Genomic DNA, 8,706 nt, shown 5'->3' on the forward strand with positions numbered 1-8,706 from the left:
TTGGAATAGGGAGGACCTTGTTGCATAGAGTTGATGTGTGTCCCTTGCTCCCCGGGCTGGCACCAGCGTGTCGGCAGCTTCACAGCCCTACCGCGGGTACAAAAGAAGGTGTGGATCTTGGCTTAGAGGGGTTAAAGTCTGCTTTTTTTAAAAATACGTTTTGTATTTGATTAAAAATACATTGGAAATCCATTCACAGATCTGAAGAAAGTTCTCCACTTTAAATTGCTACATACTTAAATACTTTGGGGTAAAGTATTTGGCAATTTATACCCAGCCGTGCCTACATGGGTATCCATGTAGATGTCAACTTGTCCTCTGGCCTTCAAGCCTATTGCTTCATGGCCTCACCACAGGCTGTTCAGCCCATGCAAATGGCAGGTGATTTTGGACTCCTCGCATTTTTTTGTCCCTAATCAGCAAGTACAATTCTAAAAATGTCTCTGCCAGGAGGCTTGGGAGTAAGTATCCACATCAATTATATCCTGTCAGCTTTGCCCACCACTTAAAGCAATTAAATCTGAGAACACGCTGGCTAAATTTACATGGAGCACATTTTTCCTTCGCATCCCTTGCTCGCAGGTATTAGATTGTGTTGCAGCTGGAGATGTAACGTTAGCGCAACGTAGGCATCAGAAAGCACATTGTGCCTCCAGTGAGCGCCCCGGGCTGTTTGGGGAGGGCGGCCGCCCGGTTTCTCTGGTCGCAGTCAGCAGATTTGTCTGCCCATGTTGCCGAAGCAAACCACACTGCTCACAAGAGAGGGGCTGAGCTCATCCATGAAGGAAGGGAAGCTTCAGAAGTGATTAATTTCTGCTTTGCGCTTTGAACGTATAGATGAAGAGGAAAATACTTGGCAATAGATAGAAAGGCAGAGAGGAGCAGACCAAAAGAAACATCAAAGCTCTGAAAAAATCCCTGGAAGCGAGTGAGGAGACCAGGGCACTTACGAGACAAGGTCAGTGAGTGAGCTGGTAGGACAGGCCATTTACATCCTCCTGACTTCGGACCTGAAGAGGAGACTGAGGGGTGACCTCATTAATGTTTACAGATATATAAAGGGTGAGTGTCAGGAGGATGGAGCCAGGCTCTTCTCGGTGACAAACAATGGTAGGACAGGGGGTAATGGATACAAACTGGGAGACAAAAGGTTCCACTTAAATTTGAGAAGAAACTTCTTCTCAGTGAGGAGCCAGAGCCTGGCCCAGGCTGCCCAGGGAGGTTGTGGAGTCTCCTTCTCTGCAGCCATTCAAACCCACCTGGACACCTTCCTGTGGAACCTCAGCTGGGTGTTCCTGCTCCATGGGGGGATTGCACTGGATGAGCTTTCCAGGTCCCTTCCAACCCCTGACATTCTGGGATTCTGTGATTTCATATGAATGCAGCAAGTCTGGGACGTGTTCTTGTGCTGGACTCAAAGCTTCATAACATCTGCATCTTCTGATGGAAATGGCAATAGTTGAGTGTAAGTTTAGTATTTCCAAAGAGTCAGAGCTCAACTTGTGTTATTTGAGTTTCAGGCAGCCTGTCTTTGTGCTGGCTCCAGATGCCACATTTTGCATTTGTCAGTCGGCTCAGCTCTCTCTGGATGTACAGCCACAGCGTTTAAGTCCCCATGGTAAAATGCTGCCTCATCTTCAACTGAGACGGGCTTTGCTTTTCTAAGGTTAATTTGGTTGTTGCTTGCTGAAGTTGTTCGCTGCCTCGCAAATGGAATAAAATTACCAGGTGATGGATTCTTCCTGCGGCAATGTGGCGAAAAATCATTCCCTGGAGAGGAATCCACACGTGGTGTCTGCATCGCTTAAACCTCCATTCCCGACCTATCTGGGGGAGCTGCTGGGTCTGAGGTCTCCTGAGCCCCATCTAGTCTGGGATGAGTTGTATTCACGGGCAATTACTAAATCAGCATTAAGATTGTTCTGTAGATCCTCTTGATTCCTTGATCTTCCAGCACAAGCTGTTCAATGAAGCTCTGGGCTATTTAGGAGGATTTGCTGGCTGAGAGCCTTCTTGATAACACTCCTGTGCTTGTTACCTCACTGCTTTTGAAAGTGTCTTGGAAGCTTTTAAAAATGATCTTTACGTCTTGCTGTGCAGTTAAAGCTCTAAGTTTCTCACTAGCACATACAGATGTTTCTTGGATATTCGCAATAGCTAGAAAATGGGAATGTGTAAAAACCCTTCTCATTATTAGCTGGTGGATCTTCCCTTTTCTTTCCATCCTGCGCCACGCTGCCGGCGAGCAGCACTCCAGCAAAACGCATCCCTTGTAGAAAATGAGGATAATCTGAATTTCAATAAGATTCAGGCCTAGCTTTTTGAATCACTTAATGCTGACCTTTTCATAACGTTATAGAGCACTCCTGAATTGGAATAAATGCTCAGATAAATAAATACACAGAGTTTATTAAATGTAAAAGGCACGGAAGGTTCATCATTTAGATCCAAATCTGAGTTGAAAAAATCCATCCAATTCTTATATCTATTTAAATGTTTTCTTGGGGTTTTATTTTATTTCAAAAATATCTTTGTGTTTATTTTTCACCACTTTCTGAAGTGGTTGCTGTCTGTACACAACAGCGCTGGACTGGTTAGGGTGGAGAACCCAGGACAATTCACTCTCTTTTTACATTTGAACTGAACGAACTGCTGAAAAAAATAAAACAGCAGCATTATTTGGAGGAAAAATAATGTGGGAAAGGGTAAAGCAGGAAAGGAGTGGGGTTCTTAGTCTGGAATCTTGATTTGGAGCTCTGCAAGCGTATTCATACAGAGCGAGGGAGGCTTTAACCGTAATAGTGTCCCCTTTTACTGTGTTGATAGAATTTCGTTCTTCTATCTTTGCGACATTCATCCCTCTTAGAAAACCCATCTTAAAATACCAAAAAGGAGAAAAAGCTGCTGTTGCTGGGGTCACCGACACTGACTCCTACCTGGAAGGTTTTTGGGAAGTGAATGTAACATATGAACAGCCAGAATAAGGCAGATGAGAGCTCTGTATAGCCTCGTATAAAGGAAATCAAATGGACAGAGGAATCATACCATGGCAGTCTCCTGATACATCTTCATAGCATCCAGTGCTCTGTCGTATTGCAGCTACTTGAGCTTTAACGAAGACCTTGGATGGACTTTTCTGTCTTGAGTTTGCCTAATTGCCTTTTGAACCTGTAAGAAATGCAGTTGAATTTGTGCTGCTGTGAAATACAAGGAGTGGAATTCCAAATGGGCTGCATTCAGAAACACAAGAATCAGCTCAGAGGAAAGAAGAATTGATCCCAGCGGCTAAGCCTGCCACCATGTGCCAAATATACTTAAGAACAATCTTCTGCTGCAGATGGAGTTGCGTAAAGGACTTTGTGTGAAATCCATTGCAAGGGCACACGTTTTGCAAGAACAGCTATTATTCTGGACAAAAACTGGAAGATTTCACATCCTCCTTTAGTGAAGAGAGTTGCTTCCAAAGCAGAGGTTGATGCATATTGAAGAAAAGTGCACGTTTCATATTATGTGCACACAAAAAAATGCGTGTATCGATTAGACTGTGCCTAGCTGGATTTGAATAGGATTTTTCTTGATGTATTTCCTTACAGATACCAGACCCAGTAGCACTGATTTATTTCTTGCCCATTCTCCTTCCAGCTGCCTCGCTGCTTCGTTGCTCCATGTACATCCCACTCACCACACACACAAAACTGAATTGGAAAAGTAAGTGATGCTTTCTTTGGGAAATTATCTGCTTGTTTCTGTATTTTCTTAAAAAGAATCCGTATTTAAAGTTTTTCATGGAAACTTCAATTTTGATGAAGACTGAGAGAAATTTTGATGGAAGAAAATGCCTTTTGAGCAATTACAGTTACGAGGTTTCGCTTGTCACAGATCCTTTGTTCAGCCTCTAATATTGTTTTGAGGGATTATGGGAGAAAATTCTTACATGTATTTTTATAGCATGAGGTACTAATAACTAAGATCTAGCAAAACAGAAGGATGCTGTGGATGAAGGCAGTACACAAGATGGAATATGCATATCTCCTGGAAAGCAGATGGCTTGTAAGCCTGGCGTTTTACCTTTGCATTTATAGCGTGAAATATTTTGCTTATTCTGATATAAAAAGGTGTAACACAACATAGTCCTTACACTTTCTAGTGCAGCTGCTGGTCTCTCTTGTGTATCATTTATGTCTCCCCTAAACATCATATTTGGATTTCACTCACTGATATATTTTTTCCAGTGAGACTTTCACTGCCGTGAATTATTATTTTAAGCGTGTTCACCATACAGGTCAGGATGTGTGAGCTGGAATCTCACGCTTCTAAGTGCAGGATTGGGTGGGTTTCAAAGGCATTCGGGGGTTTTTTTACAAGCATCCTTATAGGAATGTTGATTTTTAAGCATCCTGAAATCCCACGTTGGCACCACGCAGCCTGATCAGCGCTACGTCAGAAACCCTCATCATCATCATCTTCCTACACTCAGCTCGCAGCGGCGAAGAGTAAAATCAGCTCAGGGATTACCCTTCTTCACGCAAAGGAATCATTGTGACAGACAATCTGAATAATCGCTGGGGCCGGCGCTTGCAGGCACCAGGGGTTTGGAAACTCCTAGGGCTGGAATTTCCCTGCGTTCTCCCTTCGTCACCGTGCGCTTGGAGACGCGGCCTGAGGAACAGGTTTGTGTGAAACCGTGGTGATGGCTGTACAAAGTGCAGCCGTGTGTCACGCGTGTCCTCCCCCAGCCCCGTGCCCGCTGGCTCGGGAGCAGCAATACTGATGAATCATGTTTGCTTTGGCAACCTCCTGCCCAAGTGCCTTCTCAAAGCTCTTCTTGGCTGAGCTTGGGTGCCTTTGGACCCGCGGGTGGGACAGCTGGGACCTACCAGAGCTTCCTCCTGCTTTTCTCTGCTCCTGGTGACATCTACTGGTAGAACCACCTCAGTTTGTGCATTTGCTGCTGCAGAAGGCAGCGAAGATATACATCAAGTTCAATATGTGTACCTAAATGCAGTGCAGAATTTATTAGTGTAAATGTTTCTATATTTGTTCGGGTTATTCTGTGATTTGTAGCAGGAAGGCAAGGCCCTTGATGGTATTGAAATGAGAGCAGAATAAATCACTGCAGTAGGTTTTATAGGCAGTGCTTCAGCTGAGCTATGAATAAGTGAGATTGCGCTGTCGATGCCTCGAAGGCGTTTTTGTGGTTTTGTTTAGTTTGCTTATTCTGTTTTCCTTGCAGAAAGGATCTTTCGGTAGGTGGTCTCACACTATCAGAGGTTACTGAAAGCCAGACTCACCATGGGAATCGGAGCTGGTACTTTTTGTTTAGCATCAATGCTTTCTGGCTTTGACATGTCTCTTGTTGGTTTAGGGAACAGGGGTAAGATGTGCTTTTCTTTCTGGTAACGGCCATCTCTGCTTTGTTTCTTTTTTAGGTGCCTGACATTGACCATGAGACCTCCAGAATACACCAGGCAAAGAACAAGACATTATAAGTTGAGAAGGAGTAAGAAAAATAATTTTTAATAATTTTTTTTAGAAAAACAAAAATAGGTATTTAAGGGTGATAGCCCTGTCCACATAATTAGTGATGATATGTTTACTTTGGTCTATGATTCAGAAGCAAAAGGCACTGCAACTATAATGGTTTAGCTTTGAATTCTTGTGCCTGCAGGTGTTTTGGCTTCACCCAGGGTTAAGTCCTCTGCTTGCCCATCTCTCATCTTTCCTGTGTAAACTTGCACAAGGTACCGTATGGCTCACTTAGTATTTGTGAGACTTTCTGAGGCGCGGAAGACGTTTTCTTGCTGATATTAAAACACTTGATTGAAGACGTTGCCCGAATTCTCTGTGCCTTGCTCCTGTAAGGCCTGAGTTCACTGAGGACATTCATTGACAGAGGAGGAAAATCAGAGGCGGATTCAAAGTGCTTTCTAAATGCGATCCCCCCTCTGCTCAAGAGCTGAACTCAGGCTCGCTCCGTTCTTCTGAATGCAGCATCAATACGCACACAATTAAGCACAAGAGACCGGTCTTGTGATAAGTTCTTATTGATCCTGTTCTGAAGCCTGGAAAAAGAACAGAAAAGGCTTCCAAGATAGAAAGCGCTTCAGTGTGTGTGGGGGGAAGGACATCCCCAGTGGTTTGTACTTTTAATAAATCCCTACAAGAGTCCTAAAGACGGCAGCTGAGATAAAGTAATGCTAAGCACAGCAGAAAGGGAGATAAGAAAGTTAAGCTCCTCTGTATTCAGAGGTAAATTTGAAATAGTCAAGCACATTGATGGCCTGTTGAGAACTGGAGCTAAGATAGGCCTCTGAATGTTGGAAGGCACGTTTAGGGCCACAAGAAATGATCCTGTGGTGAAAAAAATGGGATCATACAATAATCACAGAGTCCTGGAAGATAAATCAAGATTGCAAGAAAAAGTTTGGTTTCTTTTCCTGTATTTCTACTTTTGGCTTTGCAACAAGCAGGTATAAAAACCCAACACAGATTTGGGATTTTGAGGGCACATGAGGTGTAAAGTTCTCTTAGATTTTGTTTGGTCTCGTTTATAATTGTAATAATAAGTAATTTAGATAAGATTGAATACAAACATACTGACACCTAGCTATTAAGCAGGATGTTGCTATGCTCACAATGTCAGTTCATTATACAATGTATGCTTAAACTAGTCTTTTAATTATGGCTTAGAAGATTATGTCCAGGAAGTTCACTAAACCTGGTTCCAGAAAGACACAAAACAAATAAGAGTTTCCTCAGCCCTGCAGGTATTTATTGTGGTAAATGTAGGTGGTTTTCCATGGAAATGTTCTCAGTTTGTCACCATTGTGCTTCTGTAAGAGGCGAAAAAGCCCCTGATGCACTTAGACTACAGTTGGACAGTGGAAGGAAGACATTGCTAAAGAAAACTCATGAATGATGACAAAATAGGAGAAACTCAAACTGCTGCTTTACTGGAATGTGTCTCTTGGAATGAAGTTGCACTGGAAAAGGATTTGAAGGTTTTGATATTACACCTCTCAAAAAGACTCGTGTTTGTACGTTAATTTCTTTTTATATCTCTCCTACAGATTTCCTGCATTTGTCCGTTCCGATGGAATACAGAAAAGAGGGGACCCTGAGAAATGCTCACGACAAGCAGAGGGTTCCTGTGATCCGCATGGACTATTCAATCTTTGGGTAGGTATTTTCCAGAATTGTTATCTACTCGGTATAATTTATAGGGAATGACACGTTTGTCGCTGTGCTGAGACTCTAATGACCCGTAGCAGGATAAATTATGCTGTACTCTCACACAACAGTTTCCTTGAAATATGTTTATTTTCCTGTGCATGCAGGCTAAGATCACAGGATGGTTCAAGACATCCAGACTGTCTCGTGAGCGCATTTGGCTATTCCTGCGGGCAAGGTCAGTTATTTCTGTCAAATTTACACATAAAATAGTAGGCTAAAGGATTCATTTTCCAGTGCAATTTGTAAGAAAACAAGTGAATCATCTCTTGATAGATATGTTAAAGGTGAACGAGAAAACTTTCTGTAATTAACTTAACTACAATGCTTGTCTACACTGTCTGTCCCCAAATTTAGGAAGATTGCAGACCTGGGCACTGACCTGTGTTGTGTGGTGGCTGAGTCCAAGTGTTTGCCTGAGTTATCTCACTTGTGTTCATTGTCCTTTCTCCCTGCCACAAGTATTTACCTTGCTCTTCCTTCCTTTCATTTCTACAGGTGATTTCTTGCCGTCTCCTTCCACTCTCTGATAGTTTCCCTGTTGTCCTCTTGCCCGTATGAACAATCCAGCAGCAGGACCGCGGTGATAAAGCTCTTTCCCAGCACAGGTTGATCCCGAGAGGATCAGGTACCCCACAGCAGGAGAATCTGAGCTCCCTCTCCAGTAACACTGGTGACACCGACTGACCACAGCGTCACACTAAGGTACCTTGGAAACCAGCTTTTAAAACACCACAAAATTAAATAGGGCCACAGATTTGTTAGGCTTAGTACCAACAAACATCATCCTGAAATACAGATCTCCACGGTGGGTGCAGAGGATGCTGCTGTTAATACTTCTGTAGCCGCTCTTTACTTACCAAAAGATCAGCATCTCGAAAGGCTGTAGCAATGGCCACAATAATTTTCCTGGCATTTGGCAGATGATTTTCCTGCAGTGCTGCCCAGCAGCCGGGAGGGGGGGCACAGGCTTTGCTGGTTTATGTGAATGGTTGCACAGGCCTGATGCTGAACACCAGGCTTGGGGTTTGTTGGGTTCAGTGGAGATAAAGCAGCAGCTTGCGGATTAAAGTTTCCAGAGTAAAACACTAGAAAATGGAGGAGTGTTCAGGACTGCACTCAAAACCAAAGCTCTTGGCACTGCTGGCAAAGGCTTGCAGAGGTAAGAAATAGGAGAGAATAGAATAGCAGGGAACTGAAGAGAAGGAAACGTCATGTAGCTGTAACTGCTGCTATTTCTGAAACTGTCTGGGGCAGAAATTGATTTGGGACGCTAGGCTGTAGAGATTTCAGCTTAAAATATATATGTATTTTATATATTAACAGCAAGGACCTGGCAAAATCCAATAGAAAAACTGAGTTTGAACATAAGGTGAAACTTAAGCATATACATTCAGATAAATTAAGATTAAATCCATGGAAATCCTCTAACAGAGTTACTATGAGTTTATTCGGCTGTAATTGTGAACAGAGTCA

The 8,706-nt window shown here is 43.1% G+C and overlaps 1 long non-coding RNA gene across 1 annotated transcript; it reads left to right on the forward strand.

Moving 5' to 3' along the window:
* The first annotated feature begins 7,070 nt into the window (after positions 1-7,070).
* On the forward strand, positions 7,071-7,878 carry LOC139828767 (uncharacterized). The gene is made up of 3 exons (XR_011740696.1): positions 7,071-7,179; positions 7,338-7,408; positions 7,729-7,878. It is a non-coding gene; the product is annotated as an uncharacterized lncRNA (long non-coding RNA).
* Positions 7,879-8,706: the final 828 nt, after the last annotated feature.

The sequence above is a fragment of the Patagioenas fasciata genome, chromosome 10 (assembly GCF_037038585.1).
Source record: "Patagioenas fasciata isolate bPatFas1 chromosome 10, bPatFas1.hap1, whole genome shotgun sequence".
NCBI classification, from domain to species: Eukaryota; Metazoa; Chordata; class Aves; order Columbiformes; family Columbidae; genus Patagioenas; species Patagioenas fasciata.